This window comes from Durio zibethinus, unplaced genomic scaffold (genome assembly GCF_047325235.1).
Source record: "Durio zibethinus cultivar Kanyao isolate XHJ-2024 unplaced genomic scaffold, ASM4732523v1 HiC_scaffold_181, whole genome shotgun sequence".
Lineage (NCBI taxonomy): Eukaryota > Viridiplantae > Streptophyta > Magnoliopsida > Malvales > Malvaceae > Durio > Durio zibethinus.
The window spans coordinates 1-5,000 of NW_028322804.1; the positions used below are offsets into that span (position 1 = coordinate 1).

General features: G+C 31.6%; 3 non-coding genes across 3 annotated transcripts in view; 1 reads left to right on the top strand and 2 right to left on the bottom strand.

The window, feature by feature from the left end:
* Window positions 1-1,994: 1,994 nt before the first annotated feature.
* TRNAC-GCA (transfer RNA cysteine (anticodon GCA)) lies at window positions 1,995-2,066 on the top strand. Its single transcript has one exon. It is a non-coding gene; the product is annotated as a tRNA-Cys (tRNA).
* Window positions 2,067-4,430: 2,364 nt separating this feature from the next.
* TRNAD-GUC (transfer RNA aspartic acid (anticodon GUC)) lies at window positions 4,431-4,504 on the bottom strand. Its single transcript has one exon. It is a non-coding gene; the product is annotated as a tRNA-Asp (tRNA).
* Window positions 4,505-4,995: 491 nt separating this feature from the next.
* Window positions 4,996-5,000, bottom strand: part of TRNAY-GUA (transfer RNA tyrosine (anticodon GUA)) — an 84-nt gene continuing 79 nt past the window's right edge. Inside the window, exon 1 of the tRNA in view lies at window positions 4,996-5,000. This exon is cut by the window's right edge and continues 79 nt beyond it. This is a non-coding gene — a tRNA (tRNA-Tyr).

Here is a 5,000-nt window from a genome sequence, read left to right on the forward strand (position 1 = left end):
ACAAGGATTCAGAAAATACCGGATCCCCGCCTACACAAGAAAATTGTTGATAAAACTCCAAAATGGCATTTTCTTTTGACCCAATTTTTTTTTTTTCCTTATCGGTCAGGAAAGACAAGAAAATTTCAGGGTAGCAAACATTCTCTAGAATTTCTCTTAGATTCGAACCCATAGCTGATGATAGAACTAGAATAGATATTTTCTGTTTCCTACTTACACGAGCCCATATCCTTGCTTTTCTATCAATCTCTAATTCGAACCTCCCCCCCCAATCTGATATTATGGTACCAGTATAGACCGAAATTCCGTTAGGATCCAATTCTGATCGATAATAGATACCGGGGCTTTGCAATATTTGATTGATCACAATTCTGTATATTCCATTTACTATAGAAGTTCCGAGGGAGTTCATTAAAGGAATGTTTCCAATAAAAATTGTTTGTTCTTGCATATCCTTACTGGTTTTCAAAATTAATCCTGCGGATACATATAATTTAGAAGAATATGTGAGTGATTCATATACAGCATCCCTTTCTTTTATCAACGGTTCCACCAATTGATATGTTTCCACAAATAATTGAAATTCAATTTCTTGATCTGTATCTTCAATTTTTGGAAACTTATCAAGTTCTTCTGTTAAGCCCCGATCCATGAACCCACAAAATCCTTCAAATTGTATCTGATTCAACCCAGGTATTGTATACATTTCCCCATTTTCATTCCCGAGCATTTTGAATTTCCCATTTATCAAAAAAATCCCATTCTTTTTCTCATTCTTCATCGAATCATATGAATCGATCTAATAATGATGGAATTGAATTTCTATTCTGTTTACTGAATCACATGAAATTTTATCTAACTCCATATACCATATAATATATATGGAATGTATGAAATGCGTATGAACGGAAGAAGAAAAATTATACTCAAATTTTAATTTATATTTATAACAAACAGCTACATAAAAGAATTGATAAATGCCATTTAGCCTTATGGAGTTTTGTATAGAATATCAAAAAAAAAAATAATAATTCAATTTCTACCATTATTATGATATTCCATATTCCAATCCGATTGAATACCAGAAAAATGAAATGAATTCCTGATTTGATCTGTTCGTTGAGATAAAGACAAAATAATCATAAAATATATATCGGGAGAGAGTTGATTTTTCTAGCACTTAATTTTTTCATAGATTCCATTGTTCTGTTCAAAAAATGATTCGCAGAGAAGAGAGATGTTTTTACCCATTTTTTAGTTTTTTATTTTTTAGTAGAATATTTAGAATATGATTGAAGTGCGTACGAAAAGAGGGCTTGTATTTATTAAACATATGCAGATATAGCATTTCTATTTATATATGTCTTTCCTCTTTTCTTTTTATTCCATTATAGCTCTCTAGTGGAGACAACACATGGCGTGCTCTATCAAAAATTCTATTTTTTCTTTAATTTTAATCTATTCAATGAAAAATTGAAACACGATAATTTCTTGCTGATTCCCTATGGACATCATATCTAGATAGATAAAATACCTCATTAGATAACTAGAGCTGTGTAACAACTTATGTTCGGGGGTTTACATAGACTCATAATTGCTGTTATATTATTATAATATAATTTATAATTATATAATTTATAATTGAAATTAAGAAAGTTTTTTTATTGAATTGAAAAATTGAAAAAAAAAATCAATACTAATTAGTTATGTATCCATTTTTATTTTCTTATACCATTAGAGAAAGACAAGTGAAGAAGAATCGTCCATAAATTTGCCGTCAATAGTTAATAGTTAATGGTTCCAATTTTTTTGTCCTGCATTTTTACTTTTGTAACTGAGAATCCACATTTTCTTTTTCAATAGAAAAGAAAAAAGAAAGGGAAAGTTTTTGTTTTTAGATATTGTGTGTCTTGAGATACTATAACCAATTGAAGGTATGGATCCAATCTAAAAATAAAAAGGGGATACTCTCATTTTTTTGTTTGTAGCCTTTTGGCGACATGGCCGAGCGGTAAGGCGGGGGACTGCAAATCCCTTATTCCCCAGTTCAAATCCGGGTGTCGCCTGATCAACAAAAAACGCGAAATCCTATATTCTGTTTTGCTGATATAACTCGACCAATTTTCTCCGGCAAAAACAAGTGTAAGAAAAGGACTCTTGATACTTTCTTGATTATAAACTTGATTATAAACTTCCGGAGGTTTTGTTTTCTAAAGTGTTGTAAATCCTTACGTCTAGGATTCAAGGAAAAACTAGAGTAGTGGAAGGGAATGAGTAAATCTTGATATGGTAGCCCCTCCCCTACTAATAGAGGGGCTACTATCGGAGTCTTGAATTAGATTGGATAACGGGAGTGTTTAATTAACTAATGAATGGTTGTAGAAGGGTTGGAAGATACTTTGTATACAGACTGATGAAAGTCTCTGAGTGTTCAGGCATCCAATCAATATTAGATTGGATGGATAATTGGCTTTTACTTAATAAGGGACACCAAAAGAAAGAAGAAGTCTTATTATTGCTACATGTGAGTAACATTCTTTTGATACTTCCAAAAGTGTTACTGCGTATTTTGCTTGTGCTTAATGGTTCTCGATTTTACTAGAAATCATATAAGAACTTGTTATAAGCGGATTTATTGAAGTGTTTCATCAACGGTGGTGTGTCAGAATTCCCTTTTCCTTTTGACTCTGCACCGGTAATTCCACTATTATTAGTGAACAATAATGGAAAAATTCCTTCCTATTTGTTTCATATTCATAGAAATTAGGGGACATAATACACATGGATATAGTAAGTCTTGCTTGGGCTGCTTTAATGGTAGTCTTTACATTTTCCCTTTCACTCGTAGTATGGGGAAGAAGTGGACTCTAGGGGTACTTCTAATTGGGTTGAGGAATCAAACCGTATCAATTGTTTTCTAGATCGTTTTGCAAAGCCTTTTTAACTATTTTATTAGTCTTCATTTCGAAATTCTTGGATTCTAGTGGAGTAATGTATTCTATGAATAATACCCTTTCAATCAAAATCAAACAAACATTTCAATAATTCCCATGTTCGTATTTCGAAAGTAAAAGGGATACGGATGATAGGCAATTTATTAAAAAAAAAAAAGAATTCTTCCTAAATTTTCTATTTTGATGAACCAGCTCTTACCAGAGTTATATATGGACAATGAGGGACAAGGAACCCCCCCCCCCTTTTTTTTTTCTGTATTTGTTTGTTTTTATTTCCTTCCCTCTTTACTGTTACTGTTCAAAGAGAAAAAAAGTAGTTCTTTTATTTAATAAGATCTTGCCTTAGTGTAGTCACATATTGCACACTTACCCCCTGTTTTATTTATTATTTTAGGAATTTTATTTATGCCATGCTTTATTGACTCATTTCATATCATGGATCAAAGAAAAGAAGTTAAATTAAAAATCGGTTCCATGAAATGAAAGAATTAGAAAATCGTAAGACTTGCCTTTCAATTATTTCAGATTGATTGAAATCAACACAAATAAAATAGATCAAGCGAAGAAATAAAATTGAGATACTATGTACATTACATATATTTCATTACATATATTTAATTGATATCGACATGTATGAAGATACATATTGTAGATTCATCTATATTAAGCTTGTATCTTTATACATTACAATAATAGATATGGATAGTATGGTAGAAAGATTCATATTTTTTTTCTACCATACTATCGAGTTTGATAGGATACTGCTGATTCTAGTCCATTCATTTTATTTAATTTATTTAAGACGTGAAATTGGAATCCTTTTTTTCTTAAATCCTTGATAAAAAGTCAAGTTTCATTCAAATTAATCACTTTGACTGACAGTTTTTACGTATATTATAAGTAAAAAGGCGGTAGGAACTAGAATGAACAGCGCTGTAGCAATAAATGCGAGAATATTTACTTCCATAATTTCATTGTTTTTTTTACTTCGCAATAACTCGGGATTTAATCCCATAGAGATGATAAATTTGTCGCTTGTAAATTCAATGCGATGACTTACATTTCAATGACATCGAATCGGATCAATATCATGAATAACAATATCTAAGCTATCAAATCGATTCACCGTCGAGAATTGAATAGTATAACATAGGAAGCTCTTTTATCCACACCGAATACAAAATTGGATTCCTGGCCCAATCAAAAGAATTCCTTTCCTTTATTTCTATATATTCTTTTCCACTCTTTCTTTTCGATAATCTACCGCCTTCCTTGTACAATCATCTGATGATGTATCATCTGACTGCTTTTCCACTTTCACCGTTTACAAATAGTTTACAAATAAACCCCAACAAAAAATGGAAAGGAAAAAATAAATAAAAAAGGCTATCCTTGGGAATGAAATTCTTTCATTTGTATTCCCTTTCACAGAAAATGGAGGGATCAATTGATGTATTTTTTTTTTATTGTATCCGTCGGGACTGACGGGGCTCGAACCCGCAGCTTCCGCCTTGACAGGGCGGTGCTCTGACCAATTGAACTACAATCCCAGGGCAATAAAGAAAAGTGTACAGCATAGATATTCTTATGATTTCATTCAAGCCATTTTCTATTTAAATTTTAGATTCGAATCGCCGTGTTGTAACAAACAAAGGCGCGAGTGATATATTGATATCCATACGGGTATGCGCTTTAGTGAGAGCAACGCGGATTACTAGTTACTAGTAATCCTTTCGTTATTGCCAAATCGATCGATAATCAATTTTAAAATGAAAAAAAAAAAAGAGTCTTTTTTCTTTACTTTACTCTTTCTTTTCATTAAACTTTATACTTAATGATCCTGATATGAATCTAGATCATTATCAAGGTCAGAATTTATGGGAACAAATAAATAGAACAAATAAAAAACAAATAGCGGTAGGGATGGATATATCAGAAAATTGGACTTTTTTTATTCTTCCCTAATTTTTTTGTTTGGCTTTTCTGGAAAACAAAATACAAAAAAATGGGCATTTTATGTTATGGCGGATCAGCGAATTATTGGGC